The sequence below is a fragment of the Ictidomys tridecemlineatus genome, chromosome 12 (assembly GCF_052094955.1).
Source record: "Ictidomys tridecemlineatus isolate mIctTri1 chromosome 12, mIctTri1.hap1, whole genome shotgun sequence".
Taxonomy (NCBI): Eukaryota; Metazoa; Chordata; class Mammalia; order Rodentia; family Sciuridae; genus Ictidomys; species Ictidomys tridecemlineatus.
In genome coordinates this window covers 12,085,806-12,112,523 of record NC_135488.1, presented here as the reverse complement: position 1 = coordinate 12,112,523, position 26,718 = coordinate 12,085,806, and the positions used below count along the sequence as shown (strand labels likewise).

General features: G+C 34.3%; 2 long non-coding RNA genes across 2 annotated transcripts; one reads left to right on the top strand and one right to left on the bottom strand.

Annotated features, from left to right (window-relative positions):
• Positions 1-3,366: 3,366 nt before the first annotated feature.
• LOC144369035 (uncharacterized) lies at positions 3,367-8,202 on the bottom strand. Its single transcript, XR_013428455.1, has 3 exons — positions 7,480-8,202; positions 6,617-6,723; positions 3,367-5,933 (listed from the first exon to the last, which is right to left on the bottom strand). It is a non-coding gene; the product is annotated as an uncharacterized LOC144369035 (long non-coding RNA).
• Positions 5,548-8,440, top strand: LOC144369036 (uncharacterized). The gene is made up of 2 exons (XR_013428456.1): positions 5,548-6,013; positions 6,240-8,440. It is a non-coding gene; the product is annotated as an uncharacterized LOC144369036 (long non-coding RNA).
• Positions 8,441-26,718: the final 18,278 nt, after the last annotated feature.

Sequence of the window (26,718 nt, the reverse complement as noted above, 5' to 3'; positions counted from 1 at the left end):
GATGTTTTTCTCGTGATTTTTTACCAGCCTTTCTGAGTTGGCTAGACTCTTTTCAAGATGAAATAATTTGTCTTCATTATCTGACGTTCTGGATTCTACTTGCCCCACTTTGTTAGTGATACTCTCAATTGAGTTTTTAATTTGGTTTATAGTTTCCTTCATTTCTAAGATTATGGTTTGATTCTTTTTTATAATATCTATCTCCTGATAAAGGTGCTTAACTTCTTCTTTTATCTGTTTGTGTAATACATTCTCAATGTGTTCTTTCGCTGCTTGAATTTGCTGTCTCATATCCTCTTTAAGGTTCCATTCCATCTGTCTAAGGTGTTCCTTGAGTTCTTTATATGACCATTTTTCTGATGACTCTAGGTCCTCCTGAATATTTAGGCTGTCCTGCATTGTTTGTACTCCTTTTCTTCCTTGCTTTTTGAAGCTGCTCATGTTACTTCTTGTTCTGTTTGACTGCTGAGTTACTGTTTACTCCTATAAATTTATTTGATGCTTGGGAGGAAAGGTATTAGAAGGGAAGGGAAAAAGTCACTAAAGAGAATGAGAGTAAGCAGGTAGAATTCAAGGAAGGGGGGATAAGATAATTGAAAAGAAATGAAAAGACAAAAGAAGAAAAAAATAGGAAATAAAAAAAGAAAAAAAATTTTTAAATAATAAAAAAATTAAAATTGGAAGAAAAAAAAATTTAAAAAAATTGTAAAAAAAAAATTAAAAAAACAAGAAAGAAAAATAAAAATGAAAGAAGACCCCAAATCAAAATTAAAAACAACAACAACAAAAAAACAACAACAACAACAAAAAAAAAACTAATAAATGCAGTCTTAGAGTTTGATTAACTTCTCTTCCAGTAAGTGGCGCTGTGACCACCAGGCCAAGTTTCTCCTATCAATACGCAGAAATCAATCACTGTGCAGCAGCTCCTCCTCACAGACTGGGCGAGTCTCCAATCCTGGGTGCCTAGGGCGTCCTCTTGTGTCTAGTCACTTCCCCACTTTTCCTCTAGCCAGGCCCCTCTCATGGGTGCCACTCACCACAATATTGGGTACACACCAGGTATGCTGCTCCCGGGAGCCCTGTTGTCATGAATGACTGGGCACACTCTTCCAGTTTGTCATTCCCTCAGACCCTAAGATTGTAGAGCTTGGGGCTGAGAATCCTCAGCGAATTTTACTACCCCTCCGGTAGCCACACCCCCGGTAGCTGGTGCAAGAGACCTCAGCTGTCAGCACTGGTGGGAGCGGTAGTCCCTCGCCGCGGGTCCTGCGCCACCTCTAATTTCCTCTGACTGGGTACCGTGCTCACGGGAGAGCTGGGAGGGGCCCTTACAGGAGAGCTGAGATTGGCCCTTAAGGTTTCCCCGATGTGTGGAGAGGGAAGGCTAGGGAATTACACACCTGTAGCCGCAGGTTTCAATGAAGTTATCTCCTCCGCCGCAGTCTAATGACGTCAGTTGTCTGCTATGGTGGTATCTCTTGCAAATGGTGACAGTTCGTTTCCCTTTGCCGGGTGACCAATGCAACGGGTGGGTCCTTACTGTCTCTCCCAAGCCCCGTTTCAAACCTGTGGCCACTACCTATGAAGGCTCGGTGGGCATTTACCTCCGTAGCATCAGAAGGGCTGACCGGTTGTTTCAGCCGGATGGATTAGTGCTGAGTCACAGCTGTTTGTCTGCGGGAAGCAGGCGAACGGGAGCTTGAATTCAGCCGATCCAGGTTCAGTGTGTGTTCTGAGAGGCCCAGACTGCTCGTTCCAGATCCACGTCAGCTCAGCTTTGCCTAGTGATCCTGAGCAAACAGAATTAGGCTGTTTACGACTCCCTATGCCTGCACAGCTGAAGAGGTCAGAGACTTGATCTCTCCGTGTCCGCCGCCATGTTGGAATCAATAATAGATTCAGCAATTTTTTTTAAAAATTATTTTGACCAAAAGAAAATATGAAAACCTTTTTCCATGATAGAGGCATAAATTATATCATGATTTCAGCAGGACATGATGAATATTTTGGCATGGATTCTGCTTTTTAACATCAAATGTGGTATAATGGATACCTTTATCTGGAACTTTGTCATCTGATTTCTTTCCAATAAGTTCTGCTGGATTCTGAGTTTCATGTTCTATATTCTACAATCAGAGTCAAGAGAAAAGTGAAGACTTGATACAAAAGAGGGTAGAAAGGATATTGAAATGAATTAATTACAATAACCAGTAAGATATCATGAGTTAGTAAAAAGAACAGTTATCTCACAAATGGTCAACCTTCCAGAAACAACTCATTTTTCTTTTTTAATTTTCACACTAAGGATGGAACACAGGAGTACTTTACCACTGAGCACATCTCCAGACCCTTTCATTTTTTATTAGGGTGACACTAAGTTGCATGGGGACTTGCTAAGTTTATGAGGTTGGCCTTGAACTTTGAATCATTTTTAACATGGCAATTGATAACTATTTTGTTTTTATTGGGAATAATGAAGCATTTTTTATTCTTAGTAAGTTTTAAACATCAACTAGTTCAGTTCATTGAAATGTTTACCAGACAATGACATAAGGTACCTGGTCAATGTCTCAGTATGGAATTGTGTCCAGAGCTCTATCCAGAACTCCTGCTCTAGCCAGGGCATCTAAGTCAGCTAGACATCTAATGGGGAGATCCCATAGATCTGACCCAAAGGAATTGTAATGTATTTCTAACTTTGATAGAAATGTCCCCAGACCATGGCAGTAGCCATATCATGTGGTGGCAGGAGGCAGGGGGAGATATTTTATGTTTCTGACAAGGTACCCAAGACTAGTGACTCTTGGGCCCAGCTTGATCTGGTGTTGAGGTCAGTTCCAGCATGGCCACTGATTGTTCATCAGAAGAACACACAACCCTGTGACACCACTGTGGTTGTGGGAATCCCCTGAGGAGAGGGAAAGTAGAAGGGCCTAGGCTGACCACTGTGTCTGTGGTGGGCTAATGCTCTAAACTGTGAATAGCAATTGTGCTTAATTTCCCTGGAATCACAGAATAAGACTCACAACGAATACTGAAAACTGTGAGCTGTGTGTGAACTATGGTCAAGGGGTGTTCTACAATGTGATCACAGAAATGTTTTAGAAGATTTTAGGGAGTCAGTGTTAAATTGCCTATTGTAATAAAGGTTTTTTCTTGACACTCATAGTGAGTTTTATGCATTCCTAATCACATATCCTCTGACACTGCTTCCATGCATAGGTGGACATTAATTGGAAATAGTTTTCTTATTCTAATTTTAATATGCACAATTTCTTCACTGACATCTTGGTCTGTCACATCTACTCACAGAAGAAGAAACTCTGTTAGTAACATGCGAGTCACCATCAGAATGTTCCTTGCTGGAAATTTTGGCTGCGATGTTTACTCAACTCCCCTGGGAATTTATAAAACTACAGATTCTGCTTTACCAGGGCTGGATGGGTGCCAAGTACCCATGCAGCTAGTGAAGCTCTTGTTGACTATCAAGGCTATTGGTGATAAATTCATTTATGGCAACTGTAATACTTCATAGATCTTTGTGTTTGGTGAGTCATAGAAAGTATCTGAGTAGATTATGACTTACAGAAATGTTCACAACAATCTGACTTAACAGATCTTGGATGTTATATTTTATTATTTATAAAATAATTAAACAATAACATGGGCAGAGCTAAAATATAAGATCTTAGACATTCTGTAATAAAACTGTATCACTTGAAGTATTGAATTCATCATCATTGGGTAACGAAATGGAAGTAATGGTATCAAAGCAAATGGTTGTCAGTTTAAAATTGTATTTTCTGGAGTAAGTGGTAATGTGGTATTGTATTAATTAGTGGATTAAATAGGTTGATGGTGGTTTCAGTCAGCTCTATCACTGCTGTGACCAATGGATTTGACCAGAACAATTATAGAGGAGGAAAAGTTTATTTGAGGTTTCAGAGGTCTTAGTCCATAGAAGGCTGGCTCCATTTGTTAGGGTTTGAGATGAGGCTGGACATCATGGCAGAGGGAAACAGCTCACATCTTGGTGATCAAGAAGCAGGGAGAGTAAGACTCCACTCTCTAGAAACAAATATATAACCTAAAGCTACTCCCCAATTCCCACATCCTCTTTCCACCCGTTACCACTTCAGTTACTACTCAGTTAATCCCTATTGGGATTAAATCACTGATTGGGTTAAGATACTTACAACCCAATCATTTCTCCTCTGAACCTTCTTGCATTGTCTTACTTTGGGGGGACACCTCACATCCAAACCATAACAGTAATTGTTTTAGGAAACATTTAGGTGCTGTCAAACTGAGGCTGTTGGCTTTGCGTCATATTTCTGAGGAAAGCTAGGCATGTTTAGTGACTTGGTGCCATCACTATCAGGATAGCTATACTGATACACCTGTAGCCTCAGTGCAGTATTGAATACACAATGTGTCTGGTCACTTTTCCTAATCTTCAGGCTACATGTGCACATTTGAGAATGGGTTTTAGCCATTTTCTCATCCTTTGGCTTATTCCCTTCATATGTTCTCTGAGATATTTTATATGTGAGGCTTTAAGAATAAAAGAATACTCTATAAAGAAAACCTTGTTATTTGTGTAGTATAATATTTAATAGGTTCATTCAGAAATCAGAAATCTATTTAAAGTTATTTGCATCTGAGCTAAATGAAACATATTTGTAAGCATCCTGGACAAGACAAAGGTTTTCTCTCTTTATAAACATCTGTTTTTCTCTTTGAGCTAAATTCACAAATTGGCAGCTCATTTTATCAGTTGTGTATTTTGATGGCATTTTATTTAATTACCCACTTTTAACTCTTAGATATTTTTGCATCAACACTGTATTCTTTTCTTTCGAAACAGAAGATCTAGGCTCACAAGCCCACATACCAATGGTTGGCTTGAACATGTTCTTCAGTTTGGCATATCCCTCAGTATCTCCTTTTGTTATCTGTTCAGTCAGCTTCGTTACTCCTTCTGCCTTCATGGCTTTCATAGTTGCCACATACTGTTTATGAATCAGGAACCCCAGTTCTACAGCATTGCATTCTCTGAATACCACAAGTCCCACTTTTCACTTAGCTGTGCCTGACATAGCCAGTAATATTTACAAGCAAATGCTAGTTTTTTAAAAGTCAGTGTGTCTCTGGAGGTTTAGCTCAGTTGGTAGAGTGCTTGCCTTGCATGCCCAAGGCCATGGGTTCAGTCCCCAGTACCACACACACAAAAAAAAAAGTCAGTGTAAACTTTTCCAAAAGAGCATTAGGTAGGTATATAGCATACATAAAAATTAAGTAAAGAACACTGTTTTTAAAATATATTATTATTTATAGGGAATTCCAGCAGATATATAATGGTGAAATGTGAAGTCTTCCACCCATTTTTATTCTTTGTTTCCTGATTATTTTTATGAATAAGAATAAGATACTTCCTTGTTCCAATGCAGATAGTTCCCACTTCTGTGAATGGATGTTGAGTGTCACCTGCTACTTGGATGTCTGCATGTTGTGGTTGACGCTAATATCGTACTTGGTAGTTGGCAGAAAGTTAATACTGAAGTTAAGCTCTTGTGTTCTAGCAGCTGTGCTGCAGATCCTTGGTGTGCCACCTTCTGCAATCTATGCTGCTCTGTTCATGTTCCTTATTGACTTCCTGGTTATCAGCGCCATGGTCTCCTGGTCTTTGAGTGTGGAAGATAGTCATGTAGAAGGTTCCAGGGAGGACAGATCATTGATGATGTACTCTAATCCATGTGCCCCACCAATGAACTGCTGTTTCTTCTTTGGTTTTAAGGAAGACAGGGTGTCTTCAAACACTGCTGTGCACCTGGGAAACCAGGCATCTTCTTTACTTCGACGAAGTGGTAGTGATTCATTTCAAGAAGACACGAGAAGAAAGAACTTAACTTCTGGTATGATGCAGGCTCCTTGCATTGCAAATGGGTTAGAAGAGAGGAGTTGCTTTATGAGATTTTATAACATTTTTCCTGAAAAGTTCTACACAGAGGTGAGTCTCTGACATGCTTAGAAACCATTTAAGATATCTTTTTTACTGAACTGAATCGGAGCCCACCCATATTTCCCCCGCACTTCTGGCCTACACACTGCCACCTGACACACAGACTTCCTCAGACACGGGGGTGGACATGCTGGTGCTCTCTCTCATCTCAGGGCAAGCCCTTAACACTGACCTCTCTCTTCTTTATTCCCATCTATCCTTCCTAACCATCCAGAAGCTCCAATTCAAAAGGGCATGAGTAGTCCATAGTATTGGATGAGTGTTCCCGGCCTAGGGGTAAACACAAAGGAACACATCTGCTCCCAGGCTTACCAGGACAGTCTTGGCATTCTTTTGGCTTTGTTTTTCTAACCGGATGCAAATCAAGCAAGTGTCTCCCACCTGCTTGTTTAAAAGCAGCCTTGACAACTTGGAAGTTGATTCTGAGAACTGTGGGGGATGGACATCAGCAAAGCCCAGGAACTGAACGCCACCCCAACTTGCCAGTTTGCTCTACGGGCATTCTGGAACATATGTCCATATGAGGCTTCTTATCACTTATGTGGATGTGGAATGGCACCAGGAGTCAGCACGAATAAGGTGGGTGCTTACCTCCTTTCCCTTGACCTGGGTCCTCTTCATGGTGGGATGTTTTCTTACAAGAAAATGATACTTCATTTGAGGATGCATGGAGAAATAGATGATTGCATGGTCAACTTCTGCAGAGAGAGGTGGAGAGGATTGGTAGCTGACACTCAAGGATTCTACCACAAGACACCCCCAACCCCTGAGAGTCTCGCCAGGGCAGGCCTGCACCACAGACTTGAAAACCCTCTGATCCAGCTACAGTTCCACCAAAGACTTCCTCAGTTATTCTTCCCTGAAGGAAGATTATGCACAGGATCTAAACCACAGACTCCCCCAGATGTGGGGTGGACATGCTGGTGCTCTCCCTCATCTCAGGTCAAGCCCTTCACATTGACCTCTCTCTTTTTTCTGTCTGTCCTTCCTGACCATCCAGAAGCTTCAATTCTAAATGGCCTTTGATATGTGTTAGTTTCCTGCCCTGGGCCAACCAGGAGACACCCCTGCTGCCAGGCTTACCAGGACATTCTTGTACTTTTTTCTGCTCTGCTCCTCTGAGCTGAAATGAACCAAACAGCTGTCTCCCACCCGCTTATTGTAGAAGGTCCTTAAGGATCTGCAAATAATGACTCCAGTGACACTGGACTTCTTGATCCATTTGGTGGCCATGAACCTAGGTTTTATTGCAGAGGACTCCAAAGTTGATTTGAAGAACTGTGGGATATGGCAACATCAGCAAAGCCCAGAAACTGTAACCCACCCCAGCCTGTTCTATGGGGCTCCTAGAACATATATCCAGGAGCTGAGGGGTTTTACCTCCTCGTGTGGATGTGCAGTGGCACCAGGAGGAAAGAGTGAATAAGGAGGGTGTTTATCTTCCTTCCCTTTACCTTGTCTCACTTGCTGGTGGGTTGTTTCTCTGAAGTCATATTTGACTTGAGTATTCATGGAATAAAAGACATTTCCTTTGTCAGGGATCTTCAGCTCTGAAGAGAGAGGGCCAGTGGGTGGTAAGTGACTCTCAAGGGGTACACCACAGGACACTTGCAACACCTGAGAGTCTCTGCCAGGGTCAGGCCTGAGCCATAGACCTGAGAGCCCTCTGATCCAGCTACAGTTCTACCAAAGACTTCCTCAATGATTCTTTCCTAAGGAAAGACTGTGCATAGGAACTAAACCAAACTACCACCTTTCAATGAAAAAGCACCTTGGACTCCAGAATGTCTCAGTTCAGGTTGGACCTGCTAAAGAGACACTGCTGGAGTTTGCATCAGGATTTGCCCCAGTGGCTCATGTGCTGAAGCTCTTCTCCCAGTGAAGCAATGTTCACACATGGGTTTTCGGGGAAGCATTTGATGGTGAGTGCTTTGAAATGTCTTTCTCTGTTTCTTTGGTCTCGAATAGTCATATCATTTTTAGTACATGTGAAAGTAGAAAAAATAATTATAAAATTTATTCATGAAAAAGAAAATTAACTGAGAAATCTAGAATATAAATCAATTTTATATAAAATTATTCTATTGCCAATATATTCCGTGACTACCAAACTATAGGTTATCCCAAAATATCTTCAGAATAAATATGGCATAATATACAATATTCAGCATAAACAGAAATTGCTATATATTATACATAGTATCAGACTCTTTTAGATGCTCCTTTTATTCATTTAGTGTATAAATATTTGTACATATTAAATTAAGGTAATTCAAAAATAAAATTTTCTCCAAATTAAAAATAAGATATTTTTACTATTTCATAAGAGTGTTGTTATTCTTGATTCTTTAAAATAGAAAATAAAGATTTTAAAATGTGATTTTTTAAAAAGTAAAATAAAATATCTATTGTGAATATCATGACTCAATTGTCTTTTATCAATTTTATTCATTATCAGTCTCTAAATTTAACCCCCAAAAAGTATTTATAAAGTAAGAAACCTCTTTGGAATTATTTTTACTAATGTTTAAAATGAATATATATTTGATGACTCCATTGTGTCCTGATTTGAGTGGTGCACCATTGGAAAGGAAAATGAGCTGTTCATTCTCTTTCCTCAACTTATGCAAGGGATAAAATGGTCCTTTTCCTTAACATTTATTTTAAATGAGTATCAAAGACATTGGGAAGAATGGTTAAACTGACAAGAAAGTCAAAATCCTTAGGAAAATTTAATGTCCTTACAGAGAAATGTGTGCTTTTTGTTTGTTTGTTTCATCCTGAAATCTCTGACTCTAGGAAGCAGATATGATGGTTTCTCTCCTAATATTAAGTTGTGATGAGTGTCATTTCAATATTAAAAGCTACCACTGAGTAAAAGCGGTCTTTAGAAAATGACACCAAGTACTCATTCAGATTATGAAATATACCAATATCTCTAAGAGTAATACTTATTTTTTTTCTTTTTTATGTCATTTCTGTCACAAATGTCCAAGTTTTACAGTCCCAATATCATCTAAAAATGGAGAGAGTTCACATGTATGCATGAAGTCTGTTCCATGTTTTAGTTTATCTATAGTCACTGTACACAGTGAATACATTGAAATGAACATGTGTTCAAAAGCATCGTTCACGCTTTCCTCTTCCATCATCCACTGGAGTATAATGTCCTGTCTCCTATAAAGATAAGAAAATATTTAACATGAAAAGAATATTTATCAATTTGTCAGGCCAAACTATTAGTGCATGATTAAAAATGGGAAATTATACAAATTGTACTTCAATGGTTAAAACAATTTTAATGATTTTCACATTAAAACCTGGGTCATCAAAATGATGGTAGACAAATATATCCTTTCCAATAGGCAATTTTGAGGTAACAAATTACTCATGATATGTTTCTATTGGGAGCATTTCAGAGAAGTTAAAAACATAATGGTAGTGTTAATAAGGATTTCTCTAATTGTTCAACTCTTATTTTAAATGACAATAATAATTAGATTATAAGGTCTTCTAAGTATTATCTATAACACTTTATTATCATTATAAAATGAAACTAATAAATAAAAATGACTCTACAATGTCATAACAATCATTTATAAATTTATTAATTTATAATCTATCTGCCATCTATGCACTATCTAGATTCATTTTTAAAGCAACAGCTGTGGGAAATTATTGAAAATTTATGTGATCTTAATTTGGGAATTATTAAAATGTGTCCATGCAATTGAATGTCTTTTTCAAGTACATATAGAAACAGAATGTGAATCTAGATATTCGGCAAAGTTTTTAGGGTTACAAACCATTCAATTTGCTTTTCAAAAGTATAATTCAAAGTTCTATCAAAATCCTTGCACATCTAACATTTCTTGTCCCCAAATGCATTGCTCTTCTCTCCATTCCATATGCACCTGTATCTATGGAGAAGTACACAAGGAAAATGTGAGGTGGGAAAAGGATAGCCTGCAAAGGCAGAATAAAGCTCAACTTAGAGCCATTTGGCTGAGCTACATACATCTGGGAAGTGAAACTGGCAGATGGGTTATGTTGACTTCCTGAAATAAAAAAATGAGAAGGCTTATATCTAACAAAAATTTGCATAGCCTCTAAGGGAGGGTACTGCAGACTTTGAAAATTATTACCAAAAATAATAAAGTGACATTCCTGAAATGTACTAGGATTATTGCATAACTTGCAAGAATTGTATAGATACAATTTCAGAAGCAACTTCACTTTCTTTTGTAAAAAAGGGAAAGTACTGATAAAAAGGATCAAAAACTATTTTAAACTTACGAGAAACACCTTAAAAATGAGTTTTCACAGCCAAGTATAGACTATATAGACTTTTTCAATTATAGCACTAGAATTGAACATTTAATCAAACAATAATAAAAGTTTGAGAGCAAGAGTATATGCAGATTTTCATGTTCAGTTTTTCAATTTTGTATTGAACTATTATGTTATAAGAATGTAAGAATAATAAAAAGTTTGATTCTTGGTAAATCAAATTCACATGGATTATTTAATGATTTGTTAAACCCTGTACAATCCCCTAGGATTTCTCTTTCTAACAGTGACTTGTTCTAGGTCACAAAATAAAACTTTAGGTAAATGTTTTAACTTATTCCTACATAGGAATATTCAGCCTTAATATTGTGATGATATATTTTTCTGAGTGGTACGTTAAATCAAATTAAAGATTTAACTGTATTAAGTATGGAAATATATAGATAGAGATAGAGATATAGCCCTGATTCTGTGAGCTACATTCAGGGACTGCTGCATTCAGCCAAACTGGTGCAGAATTACATCTATAAAGTTAAAGGACACTATCCTTTATTTAATGCAATGCTGAGTGAAAATTGTACCAAATCATTTAAAATATTTTAAGAAATATGATTTTAAGAAAGGTGACATTTCTATACTCTCTCTCTTGGATTTACATGTGGTGTAGCTTGTAAACATTTTAAAATTCTTCCCTGCTTTATATTTGCTTGATTTTGTGTCAACTTCTAATGTCTTTCAGAGGATCAGAGGGGCAAGGGTCAGATGCTAAATGGTTTCCTGCACTCATCCTTTCCCCACTTATATCAATTTGGTATTGTTGGTTTTATCACAGTCATTTGAAAATCTATATAAATGAGTTTCCCTCTTTAACTGTCCTTCCATTTCTATGGCAAGAATAACTTTTCCCCATATCTACAAGGAAATGCAGAGCTTATGTGACTGCTTGTGTAATAAAAAAATGTCAGAATACACATTTCTCAAATTAGTTTCATATTCCACAACCGCCCATCTCTGTTTTAATGGTCATTTGGCTGTCTGGGATCAGTATCTCAGCCCATTTGAAACTGTTTAGTCCTTGGCAAAATTGCTCTGCTGTTCTTTCTCAAATGGTTCAAATGGGGCAATCATTGTCAAGGTGATCTTGAGTTTCAGAAATAGAAAAAAAAAAGAAGTTGTACTTTCAGAAGAGCTATAGAAAGGTAAAACACATTTAGAAGGGTCAGACACGGCTCCTCATGACAGAAGCATAAATGGTTCTCTGAGTCCCTTATAAATTCTTCTCATTTCAATATTTATAAGAAGCATGATCATCATTTTTTTTAATTTTAAAATTGTGTTTGTTTGTAAATTGAAATAAAGAAAGGAGACAAAACACATGCTAAATAGGCAATTGTCCACAAGGCTGAAAGAAGACTGAATTGTATTTTCACTCAAAATTATTTTTCTTCACATCTTGTAGATAGTTTTTCTTTTACTGTGTCCATATTTACTATACATTTATTAAATTATATTTATGATGAAAAGTATACTGGAATTCGTTACAATATATCTAAAATTTATCCTCACCTTATACATACTATACATATACTTTTTTCTAATCAGTTAAGTTAAACAAAATTAGTATTTAAATGAATAATATAAAGAATACAAGAATAATTTATAATAATATTAATTTTTTATTTTTATGAATCAAACCTAGATAGATAAATCAGTCCTGGAAAAGGATACATCTGAGAAAGCAAAATAAATAAGAATGGGCAATGAAACATGGGCAAAGATAAGGAAGAAAAGAACATAAAAAATCCCTTTATTAATTTGATAACTTTGCTGAGAGTGTTTCATGAGATTATATTGGACTGATCATGGAAAGGAAATCACCTTTTTTCCTTGAGTAAATTCTAACCTGTGGTAATGATTTGAAAGAATTTGTTGACTCTTATGTCTCCATAAAAAAATCCCTGGTTTATATTTATGGGGTTATGCTCATGATTATATAATCTCAAAATATATCTAATAACTTTCAAATTGTTCTCCAAAGAGTAACTTATTCTCAAAATAAGTCATTAACTTTTATACAATAAGTTATTTAGGGAAGCATTTTTGCTACCAACATATGTAGAATTCCATACTGTGGAATTTGATGTTTTAGTGTAAGAATGAGTCTTGTACAAATAAGTCAAAATAAAGGTAATGCTTTACAGTTTTCAATTTAGGAGCTCATTAACGTCATAGACATATTTTGAATAACATAAGTTCCTCATTTTTAGGGATGAAGGGTCACTTATATAGGTGGAGGATATTTATTAAACTTTCTAAAAGTATACACTTTCCACAGGTCAGGTTTCTGCCAACTTGATATATTAGATGGTCCAGCACATCCTGACAAGCTAGTGAACATCCTGTTTAACTAGCTTTGTAGTTACCAGACTTTTTAGAGTAAATTAATTTTGGATTAATTTGAACATTAGCAATTTCATGAAATTCAGAATGAGTCACTGATGGTATTAAATATTAGAAAACTTTTGATTGACTTTTTTTTCCCCAACAACAAGTGTTATTGTTACACTAGAGTGTATTATGCCACATAAGTGTGGAGAATACTGGTCTTGAGGTGGGAAGATAACCTTCAGGCTCCAATTCATTTGAGACATCTTTAATTTTGCATTGATGTCACAAATAGAAAACTAATCTAAGATTATTGTTATCAAGGAAATGTGTAAAACATGCAGGGTATATAAAGTGAAATATTTTCTGATCCTTCATGCAAACCATTAGGACATGGTGCATAAGCTGTCATTGAGACTTAACAGATAACTCCAAGGTGAGTATTTAAGGCAATGGAAGCAGGATGTGAGATTGCAGAAGTGTGAAAATGAAAAAAAAGCACAAAATTTGGAAATGATGTAATGTGCACACATTTTCTAAGGACATGGTGGGCACATACTAGTAAGAGACTTGAGGATGAGAGATGTAGCTCATTTGGCAGAGAGCTTATCTAGCATGTGCAAATCCCTGGTTCAAACCTTGGCACCACCAAAAACTTAAAAAAAAAAAAACAACAAAGATTTGATATCAGCCTTGATAAAGATTTGTTTTATATACTAGTCACTTCAGGAAAACCACATTAGTGAGGAAAGGTTTATTTTTTAGCTCATGATTTCAAAGGTTTTGGTCCATGTTTGCTTCTCTCTAGTTCTGTTGAGCCTGTGGTCAGGCAGAACAGAACATCATAGTGAGGAGCTTGGGAGAGAGAGAGAGAGAGAGAGAGAGAGAGAGAGATCAGAAACCCAGTAACACATGGGCCTCTAGGGTAATACAAGATTCAAACTATAGCACTTTTCAAGATTAAATTGAACCATTTTCAAAATTTTGCAAAACGGGATAACAAAATTGAATATGTATATTACTAAAACCATAATTTAACGAGGGTGCAAAATGGCTATGATGTGGAAAGATTAGAGAAGAAGCCAGGAAATAATAATGTGATTTTGAAGTAAAATACTGACATGAATTTTCATATGAATAGGAAAATATAATTGATACTTAGAAGATAAAATTGTCAATGTAATTTATTATGTGGAAATAGAAAAAGAAAATATGTAAGAAGTAATGTAACATTTTGTTCCTCCTTTCTGAGTATGTTTTTTCATGACCTGTTGATAAATGGGTGCATCACAGAATAATTCACTAAGATGTTAACTATAGTAAACAGACACATTTGGCCAGGGGAGATTTAAAGCTACAATTGCTCACAAGTCATTCAAGTGTGAATGTCCAACAGGAACAGGCAGGAAGACTTGGGGATTATAAAATTTTGCTAAATATGAATATAAAGTTTTTATTCATCATTGTGATTTAGTAGTAGTTGAAGGAAAACAGTCCCTAGAGAAATGACTGTACTGAGTTATCTTCTAACTTTAATAAAATCTGAATTACAGTCAGGTCTGTATACACTAATGGGTGCTGGAAAATTGGAAATCAGAAATATTACTTAAGGGATGACCTTGTGGCAGATTCAAGTGTACTCTGAAAATACACTTTAAGTTTGTCAATAAAATGAAGTGAACAACTAAAACTTTAAAACAAAATTGTCAAATTTTTATCAGAAAAATTCTATAAACCCTGCAATGTGATATATACATATATAAAATATATTTATGTTTATGTCTGCATCATTATTTATAATGAACTAATTAAAACAATAATAAAGTGATAGAAGGGCTGGGATGTGGCTCAAGTGGTAGCATGCTCGCCTGGCATGCTTAGGGCCACTGGGTTGATCCTCATCCTCACATAAAAATAAAATAAAGATGTTGTGTCCACCAAAAACTAAAAAATAAATATTAAAAAAATTTTCTCTCTCTCTCTCTCTCTCTCTCTCTCTCTCTCTCTCTCTCTCTCTCTTTAAAAAAATACTAAAGTGATAAAATGGAGATTGGTAGAGAAGAATAAGTGGATGAAAGAGGGAAAAGAAAGGTCTGGGGAATGAGATGATCAAATTATGTTTTGTATATGTTTAAATACTGCACAAAAAAACCATTTTTGTATTGACTAATTACAGTGTATTGATTAAAACCAAATAAATTATATTCATGTGTATAGTTCCACATTTTCATGTATATATATATGTACCCAAATATGTATAAATGCATATTTATTAAAAAAAAGTTATTATTTATTTTAAATTCAAATTATTTTTCCAAACATTTTGCTTGCTCATAAGTTATTGTCAGGGAGTCATTTTTCATATATACATTTATTGTTAGTATTTATTGGTATTATTGCTATTATACTTCAAAATACAATTGTTTTGATACAATAAATTGCATCTTTCTATTTTTATTTACTTCTTGTTTTGAGGTACGTGGATAACTAAATTCTAGGCTTCATAAAAACAGATAATGATGTGTTATTCTAAATTTATTCTAAATTGTAAAAAACAATGTGTTGTTGATAATATTATGAAATCCTTTGCTCATACGATCTCTAGTGAATAGTAACACTTTAATGTAACGGAAAGTTGAGATTATTTAGCATTCCTTTAAAAACTGTACATTATAAATATTGTTTTATTATAGAAAAGTAATAGAACAGGAAACCACACATTTTTATGGCAAATTATTTCATACATTTATCATATAGTTTTCAATGTTAATCAATATATGCCATTGGAAGCCAAATTTGCCCAATATAGACATAATTCATGTCACCTTATATATAAATGAATTCTACATAATGTAACAAAAATCAGTAGCAATTATTTCAGTCTATAATCTCAAATTATAAAAGATATTCTCAAAGTGGTAATTGTCGTCTCAGTACTCCTATGATGGCTATCATGCTATGGATATTTTAAATTTTTGTCTTTTTTCCCTCCCACTCCTTCTTTATTCTCTTTCCCTTCTCTCCTTTTTCCATCTTTTCTGTCTCACCTCCAAAAATGAGACATTTTAGTTAGCTTTCTACACTTGACTGTGAATATTCTGCTTTATTAGTTATCATATTTAGTATGGACTTTCAGTTGTAAATTATCACTATCAAAGTTTTGTTATTGATGTTTCTTTCTTTCTTTGTGTTGTTGTTGTTGTATCTTATAGGATTCCTTGTGAGCATTTAACAAAACCTTGAGTTTTCTGATTCAATATCTTCTTTATTTTCATTTCTTCAGATTTCTAAGTTTAGTTTGCTGATTGATATCATTTTTTTTCAATACTGTTTTTATGCTTTCATTCCAAAGGGCTTTCCCAAAAGGCTTAATTTACTTTTACATGTGAAATTTATTTGTATCCAGTTAACAAAGATTATTTCTAATAGCAGTAAAAGGAAATCTATTTAATCACAAAACAACTATTTTATTTAGGCCTTTTCTTAGATCTGGAAATATCATTGTGAAACATCAAATTTATATTAATTTTTCAACTTCTTAATAGAGTTAAATTTGTTGAACATATTATTTGTGGACAGAGCTATGAGTCAGAAATAGAAATTTCTAGCAGAATATAAATAGCAATCTATTATTGGATAAAATTGACCAACATAGTGACATACTCTTCCCACTTTCTGGACATATCAGTAGATTTAAGAAGAATTCAAATTAACATTAAAAATTTAAAAATACATTGTATTCTTCTCTTGCACATACAAATATCACAGATAGTACTCTGTTCTTATCTTCTAAAATATATGGAAACTATTAGAAGAAAAAAATAAATATTGATCAGTGATTCCACATGTAGCAAATGTAATAGACTGCATAAATTATTTTATTCTAAGAAAAAAATGTTAGTCACTTGTTAGTCTAAATACTGGTGTCCAACCAAGTGTCTCTGTATAATAAAGATGACTAATTAGATTTCAATACTGAATCTGTCCATCATAGTACTACAACACACACATATTTCAAATAAGCCTCCACTATCTTTTCAACAACATACCCTCTGGAGTGCTAGGGAGAGGAAAACTTCCTACATTTAGCTTTTTAATAAATTTTATTTCCATTCCTTGACAAAATACTGTACCAGTTGACTAATAACTGAATTTTATGGCCAATCACTTCTGATTAGGTATTAAAATGTGCAGACAAGGCCAACGCATGATTTATTTTACCACAGCCCTCTCAATGCCCTTTTCCAATAAGTCTCACTAAGAACAATCATGAATGAAAGAACCCTCTTTGTGATCACTTTAGTTTTAGCAAATATTTCAAAGAGCAATGTTACTTAATAATATCTTAATTACTTTTATTAAAATTTCATTAAAATCAAATGTTTGCTAAATGTAAGAGAAAATTATACTTATTTTCCACTGCATGTTCTGCCAATGATAATGATAGAATTCATGAGACTAATAGGTGAATGGTTTACTTGTTTTCAGTTCAACGTGGCAAATGAAGTTTATTTTACTTTGCCCAACAAGTTTGTAATGTGATAAGCAAACTCACAAACTAGATCATCTTCAGAAAAATCCCTTTCGTTCACTATATACTTCCAACAATAAATAGCAAAAACGGGGACATTAATACAAAAAAAATGTGGCAGTATTCTATATTTCAATTTACATGGCTTGGGCTATTACAAATGTTGTTCAATGGGTCTCACAATGATTGTGATTATGACAGAAAAGACATGCTAAGCCATCAGAAAGGTTGGTGAACATGTAACTGGTGTCTAAATGATTAGTTCATGGACACCTAAAAATTAACAAAGCTGGCTCAGGGTTGAGATTTTGAAAGGGAACCTCCATTATGATGTTTTGAAATTTTTGTTGTTGTGCAAATTTTCTCTGACTTCAGTTCATTATAAAAACCTGGCAGTTCTTCATCAAAGATGTGATGTTTCAGAAAATCAGGAAAAAAAAAGACAAAAGTGTAAAAGGGGACACAGAATCACTAGATAGAAGGTAATTTACCCTGCTGGGCTGTTGCCATGAAGGGATTACCTGAGACTTTAATTTCCTGACAACATGGAAACTTCTTGACTGGACTAAAGAGTTTGGGATGGATATTAGCAACATTTTTTTTTTTTGTCAGCAAAAGCTAAATTTAATCCTGAATGCTGCTTTAGGATAAATTTATAAAACATTATAAGATTTATTATAAAGGACAGACAGAAAAAACACAAATGACAACAAGACAATTAAAAGTAATAACCCCATGTTTCCAACTGAGGAAGTATCAAAGAGCACAATTGAATTACTTTTAAGGGAACCTTAATAGTGAAAAGAACAATATATAGGAAGAGAAACACCAATAAAAGGGAGAGTATGACCTAAGCCTTTATTGCAACAGCAATAAAAGGGACAGTACTATCTAACCATTTATTGCCTTGATACACCCTTGCCAAAAAAGAAAAAAAAAAACCGCTAATATCTCAGCATAATTGTGTGGATATGAACAATACCTAATGGATCAAAATCAGAATAAGAGCACATTACCTCATGTTGCAATCATAATTTAAAGCCAACACTGTCATGTTTTCAAAAGTTTCATATTTAGAAGTCCAGTGAACTAACATCTATTTCTTTGGCTCAGTATGAAAATTCAAGGGAATAGTTTAAATGACTAAATGAGAATGAGCTTCTCTATACAGATCTTATACTTATTCTTCCTGGAACGGCTCCAGTAAACTTATTCTCTAATATTAGTCCCAGATGTGAGAGACACTGTTTATTAATCTAACTATCTAATTTCAAGAGGCAATAGAGCCCGTGCTATGATATCCTAAATGTGATCTTAACGTTCTGGCAAATCTTTTAATAAGGATACAGATAAATATCCTGCCTAAGATATCATACTACAATACACATTTCTGACCATATTTCACATGACAATGTCAGAAATTTTCTAAGATGTTCAAAAGCATCTTGTTATACCCATTAAATCCAAGTTATATAACTTTGGACATTGCAACAAAAGCATTTTAACACAATATAATATTAACAGATATTTAAGCCAATGTCCACATATTTGTATTCAGTCATATAATCATATCTGGGAAGGAAATGTATAGTTAGATTTTCTGCAATCTGGAATTTATTTTGGGTCATGAACTACATAATACAAGAAGTCAGGTTGATAGTCAATTTTGATACTCTTGAACCATAAATTCTACTAAAAATTTTAGAAGTTATTACTGTACATTGTGATTTGGAAATTACCAAGGATATTTAAGAGTGTAAAAGTACTTTTTGATGGCTTGTAAATACTTTTAAATAATGTGTAAAAGAAAGCAAGTTAATTATTACCCTCTCTCAGTGTTTATGATAAAAGTTGAATTCAAACTTGTCACCTACAATTTTTAAATTGACTTATAGAAATGGTTCCATAATGCATCCTGAAATAACACATGATTATCTTGAAGTATCATTGTCCCACAATCAATTTCACTTTAATTACTAAAGAACTATAAGGAAAAATGGTTAATCTATGCTAAAACTATAGTCTTTAACATTGTAGATGATGAACACAGTAGCCACATAGAACATATCAATTCACAGTGAACTATTGGCATACGAGTCAGGTATTCTCAATATTAGAAAAGGATTACTAGTCATTATCATAATTTGAAATGACATAACTGTAGCTCCAGTAAAGTTCTGTGCATTCTTGAATTTGAATAATTCATTTTTTTCACCATTAGTGTTCCTATGCTCAAATCCCTATTGTAACAACATGAGAATAACATAAATCTCCCCTATTTGTCTTTAAATCAAAATTATGTCAACATTCTGTTCTTGCGTGGCAATATTTTTAACGAAGGAATTCAACCTGGACCATTTATTAGATTCTTTGGTTGCCAAATCAATGGCATATAATTTGTCAGGTTAATAGGTGGGGATGAGATGAGCACTCTAGCTTACTTGTGTATTTTAGAGCTAGTACTGGTTATTAATATAAATTAATGCAAAGCATCCATCCAGTGACAAACCCATTAGGTTCCAATATATGAGGACTCTGTTTGTATATTTGAAAATGTACCTGCCCCAAATATATCCTTTTGTATATAATTAACAGATCATGTAGTCAGAGAATACTATTTGTATGATTGCAGTGGTTAATAAACAATGTCAACTAATATAGCAGAACATATAATAGAGAGAAGTTCAATACATTTGCAATTTGAAATTGAGCATCTACTATATTTCTCAAAATGTACCCAGAAAGCTGTAGTGTTCACAGTAGATGGACAGGCTGATGACTCTAGCTTTTGACTGACTCTCAAAAGAATTAAAGATGACACACTTTAAATTAGGGATGCAGAGAATAATCATGTTAGTCAAAATTTATTCATAAAAAATACATGAATATAAACATAGGAGTCAATGAACAAGCTGTGACAAAACAGCCCATCCAAATAAGACAAGCTGAATAGCATACAATGATAAAATGGAAAACTAATCTTAAGAAATGGTGACATGGTTGTCATGTCTTTTGTCAGTTTCTTAGAGTAGGAAGATAAATGGATCAGCATCTTACAGAAAATTTTAAAGGCAGATTCTTCACTGTCATTAAAGCTTCAATATTAGCTAATTTTGCTGAATTATCTATCTTCTATAACATTTATTAACAATGCTAGATATTTTAGAAAATATGAAAAATATCATAATTTCCATTCAGTGATGAATATTGTTATGCTTATGATAAAGAAAGACCAGTTGGATTTATGATCAAAAGTGCTAGAATATTTGTACAACTAAGTGCAACATAAATTAGATTTTTAAAAAATCTGTTCCCACACTCTGCAATTCACTTTCATACAACTTTCTCCAATATTTGTAATTGCTGTACATTCTGTTTTCTATAAGCAACATAGTAAAACAATATAAGAACTTTCAGTGAAGGGCCAGATTTAGTGGCACATGCATATAATCCCAGGAGCTCCAGAGGCTGAGGCAGGAGAATTATAATCTCAAGACCAGTCTCATCAAGTAAACAAGACCCTGTCTAAAAATAAAAATAAAAAATGAAAAGAAAGGTTTAGGAATTTGGGGATATGCCTATATGTCTAAGTGGTTCAGTATCCCTAGGATCAATCCCTGGTGTGTGTGTATTTTATATATATATAAAATACACCTGAACCATTGGAAAGAAGTACTTCACTATGCTTCTTGTAGATAATTGGTACTGTTGAAGAGACCATCAGCATTTATGACACTTGAGGATTTCTCAACACGTGATAACTTCTCAAAATACAACAAAGAAAATAAAGAAAATCTATTTGGTGTGAATCCTGACATTATGGACAGTATTTCACACAGTTCTGAAGTAAGATCTTCTAAATTTACTTTCAAGCTTGTTTTCACCTTTAGTTTTATTTTATAATAATTTAATTTTTTATTGATTGCTTTTAGTTATATATAACATTAAAATACATGTTGATATGATCACAAAATCATGGAATATTACATGTTGAGATATGCAATTGTTTGTCTTCTTGGAATGAGAACAATTAGGACTATTGTTATTACTCTGGCATTAGCCATAAGATCAGAAACTGAAATTGATGTTATCACCATTGGACTTTGGAAGCAGCATAATTTGAAGTTTTAGTGTAAGTTTTAAGTAAAATTAAGTTTGACCCATATCCTTAAGCTATTCTGATCTCTCAAATAAAGAAGCAAATTGGTTTTGCAGACAGTTCATCTGCATTATCATAATACTCTCATGTAGAATAAAATACCATGTGTATGACTTGATATTATGCTGTGTGTTTCCCAGAAGCAAGAATATGTTGCTCAGCAGAATAGCAACAGTTTATAGGAGGCAACAATATACACAGAAGTTACTAAACTATGCTCTCTGTTACTGAGCCCAAGGTCCTGAAGGTTAACATGAGAAAATAATCACCAACTAGTGGGTGGTGTACAAGGGAAGTGGTGTTCTCAAGAAAGAGTGGACATGAAAGCAGAGAGATAAAAAAGATGGATAAAGCATTCTAGAAAAAAAAATGAGTGTGTAAAATCAAGATTTTCATTAACAGATTTTGAGAATAGGTGAGCTGGTTACTTGAGTTAGATATAGATGTTATTAATTAGAATAATGTAATGATGCTTTGCTGGAGAACAAGTGACTGACATAAGACACATAAAAATCACATAACATTATTTTCCAATTGCAGGTTATGGTTATACAAACTAGAACAGTCTTAAGACATTAAAATTTCTTACAATTTCCCCACGTGGTACTGATGTTGTTGGTCTGCAGACAATACTTTTAGTAGCAAAATTACTAAGTACATAACAGGCAGTATTCTACTGTGGATAAGCAGGGTGAGAGGTATTGGATACTTATACCTTTTTTCGAGGATAGTGAGCACTAAGATTGTAAATCAAGGACTGAGAGAATTCTTCCAGGATGGACACTTGGATATATATTATATTACTCACATAAATTCATAAATCCAACTAATACATGAGTTGATTAAGGGAAGAAATCATGTGGAATTAAAAGCATTTTATTAATGTTCCAAAATATCTACTTGATTCATCACAGCTTCCAAATAAATACTTCTTTGATTAGTTCATTACTGTGTGCCTTTTATCTAACCACAAAATGTATTTGTTTATGGGTGGATTGCATTAAATCATAAGCTTAATTATAAGGCAATCACTGCATTTTTAAACAATTACAACTTACTCATTATTTTCAATTAATAGTATGATACTTTCAGTGATTTTGTTTCATTTTTATATTTGTTATATCCACTTATCACACTTTTAATTATACCCAATTTAATTTAATGAAATTTTCCAGATATTCTTCATTATTATTCTAGTCCAAACAACACATAAAATAAATTATACATAAAAATGGTATAGTGTGTGATCTCATATTTCAAAATATCTGCATATGTGTACTGTTATTGTCAAGTTAAATCTGTATATAATACTTTTTTATTATAAAAATTCATTATATTTTTCTAAATAGAATTTTTAAGGAATAGAATTACATCCAATATTATTTAATTGAATATTATTATACATTAAGCAAACTATACATTGAGTTATCTCACAAATAACTATTAAATAAGTATTTGCCAGATCCCACATACTTCTTTTGTCTCATTTCTTTTGTGAGGTTTTATTCAAATTTGTTTAATTAAGCAAACATTTACTGCATGATTGTTATTGCCAATGCATTACATATTGTGCTCTGGGGATGCAATGATGAATTAAGCTTCATGGTGTTGTTAAACTGTAATAAGTTTACCTAATCCTATTTCTGTACTTCAGTGATAAAGTCTGGCCATGAACATCCTTGGTACATAGAGAAGTATACTACATTTTGATGAGTAAACTAATTGTAACATTATGCAAGAGTCTCTTTTCACCCAGCAACTGAGTTTCAGCCAATGGAAGGTAAAAAGTATCCAGTCAACCTGAGGCTTAAAGCCCTAAAACATAACCATTATATAAGGCCAACACTGAGCTGAACTTTATTGTCAGCTTTTCTACACTCTGATCAAAATATCTAACAATGTCATTTTGTTCTTGTGGATTTCCAGTTTTCCCAGCACCATTTGTTGAAGAGGCTATCTTTTCTCCAATTCATGCTTTTGGCACCTTTGTCTAATATAAGATAACTATAATTATATGGATTAGCCTCTGTGTAATCTATTATGTACCATTGGTCTACCAATATATTTTGGTGCCAATACCGTACTATTTTTGTTACCATTGTTTTGTAGTATAGTTTAAGTTCTGGTATAGTGATGCTACCTGCTTCTCTCTTCTTGCTAAGTATTGCTTTAGCTACTCTGGGTCTCTTATTTTTCCAGATGATTATCATGACTGCTTTTTCTATTTCTCTGAGAAATTTCATTGGGATTTTTATTGGAATTCCATTAAATCTGTATTGTTCTTTGGTAATATGGTCATTTGACAATATTATTTTTGCCTATCCAAGAAAAAGGGAGCTCTTTCCATCTTCTAAGTTCTTCTTTCATAACTTTCTTTAGCATTCTGTAGTTTTTATTGTAGAAGTCTTTCACCTATTTCCTTAGGTTTTATTCTCAGGTATTTTATTTATTTATTTATTGTAAATGGGTAGTTTTCCTCATTTCCCTTTCAGAGGATTTGTCACTGATATATATAGAAATGCCTTTAATTTATGGGTGTTGATTTTGTATCCTGTTACTTTGCTGAATTTATTTACTAGTTCTAGAAGTTTTCTGTCCTATCTCTCACTATGCACAAAACTCAGCTCAAAATATATTAAGAACCTAGGAATTAAACCAGAGATACTCTTCCTATTATCAGAAAAAGTAGGCTCAAATCTTCATCATGTTGGATTAGGCCCCAGCTTCATTTATAAAACACCTATAGTGCAAAAATTAAAACCAAAAATCAATAAATGGGATGGATTAAAACTAAAAAGCTTCTTCTCTGAAAAAAGGAAACAATCAATGAAGTGAATAGGGAGCCTACACTTAGGAGCAAATTTTCACCACTTACACTTCAGGTAGAGGACTAATCTGTAGGGTATATAAGTAACTCCAAAAGCTGAACATCAAGAAAACAAATATATATATATATATATATATATATATATATATATATATATATATATATACACACACACACACACACACACACACACACATATACACAAACACACACAATGGAATATTATTCAGCAATGAAAAGAAATAAAATCATGACATTTGCAGGTAAGTGAATGGAGTTAGAGAAGATAATGCTAAGTGATGTCAGCCAATCCCCTCCCCCCATAAAACAAATGCCAAATGCTTTCTCTGATAAAAGGAGGCTGATTCATAATGGGGTTTGGGAGGGGACCATGGGATGATTAGATAAAATCTAGATAGAGCAAAGGGGTGGGAGGGGAAGGAATGGGGCATAGCGGTAAAAAAGATAGTAGAATGAGATGCACTTAATTACCCTAAGCATATGTATAAAGACACAAATGGAGTAAATATACTTTGCGTACAACCAGAGGTATGAAAAATTGTGCCCTATATGTATAATATGAATTTTAATGCATTTTGTCATCAGATATAACAAATTAGAATAAATTTTTAAATATTTATTTTTTAGTTGTAGTTGGACCCAAGTTCCTGCACACTCATGCTAGAGTTATACCACTGAACCACAGCCCCAGCCCCTAATTTTTTTTTCAATTAAAAAAAATATCTAACAAGAATAACTGAGAAGTAGAAAAGTTTATTTTTGACTCGTGTTTTCAGAGGACTCAGTCCAAGTCCACTGACTGCATTGCTCTAGGCCCGGGGTGAAACAGAAAATAAGGGTGGAAGGATAGAGTAGAGGAAAGCTGCTCAACTCATGGAAACCAGGAAGCAGAGAGGAGGAAGGAAGTGGCTGGAAAGAAGGAAAAATTTGCTAGCATATGCCTTCAGTGACATATTTCTGCCAAATGATTCACCCTGTTAGTGTCCCATTCAATTATCAGTGAATTAATACACTTGATAGGTTATTGACTAGTGAGGTCAGAGCTCTCAAGATCCAATGATTGTCAAAATTTCCACATTTGAACCTTGCTAATTTGGACCATGCTGTCAGCACATGAGTTTTTTGGGGGTAATTCTTCACCCAAACCATAACAAAAGCAAATCAGGTTGTTTCTGTAGTCACTTTCTTTTCAATGGCATTAATACAACCTGCACATGTATTGGAGCAGGATTCTGAATTAACTTTCGTCAGAAGAAATGTCTAACTTCCAGAAAATTTTTCATGCTTACATTAACTGGGTGAAATTTAACTCACATTTATCCAATGGGAGAAATAGCATTATTTTCATAAGAATTATGTGGGGACTATGGATCTACAACTGTCACCAACATTTCATAAAACTCAATGTGAGCAGTTACATAAAGCAGAACAAAGCAGAGCCAACATGCTGAGAATTTGGAGGTTTCAAAAAATGATTTGTGTTTTTGAGCTGGACAATGAAATATGATAGATGTGGGAAAATTATGGTGCTTAAAAAGAAAATATATAATTACTATTGAAAACATGTAAATTTAAGGCAGGTGGACTTGCAAGGGAATGAGATAGTAAGAACAGAAATAAAAGCAGAAACATGTACAAGGAGATGATATCCATCTACCTTCTGAAAAGATGAGCATTAAATTCTTTTAGGGTTTTTGTTTGTTTGTTTGTTTTGTTTTATTGTTGGTTGTTCAAAACATTACATATTCTTGATATATTTCACACTTTGATTCAAGTGGGTTATGAACTCCCATTTTTACCCGTATACAGATTGCAGAATCACATCAGTTACACTTCCATTGATTTATATATTGCCATTCTAGTGTCTGTTGTATTCTGCTGCCTTTCCTATCTTCTACTATCTCCCCTCCCCTCCCCTCTCCTCCCCTCTTCTCTCTCTACCCCCTCTACTGTAATTCATTTCTCCCCCTTGTATTATTTTTCCCTTTCCCCTCACTTCCTCTTGTATGTAATTTTGTATAACCCTGAGGGTCTCCTTCCACTTCAATGCAATTTCCCTTCTCTCTCCCTTTCCCTCCCACTTCTCATCCCTGTTTAATGTTAATCTTGTTCTCATGCTCTTCGTCCCTACTCTGTTCTTAGTTACTCTCCTTATATCAAAGGACACATTTGGCATTTGTGTTTTAGGGATTGGCTAGCTTCACTTAGCATAATCTGCTCTAATTCCATCCATTTCCCTCCAAATTCTATGATTTTGTCATTTTTTAATGCAGAGTAATACTCCATTGTGTATAAATGACACATTTTTTTTTATCCATTCATCTATTGAAGGGCATCTAGGTTGGTTCCACAGTCTTGCTATTGTGAATTGTGCTGCTATGAACATCGATGTAGCAGGGTCCCTGTAGCATGCTCTTTTTAGGTCTTTAGGGAATAGACTGAGAAGGGGAATAGCTGGGTCAAATGGTGATTCCATTCCC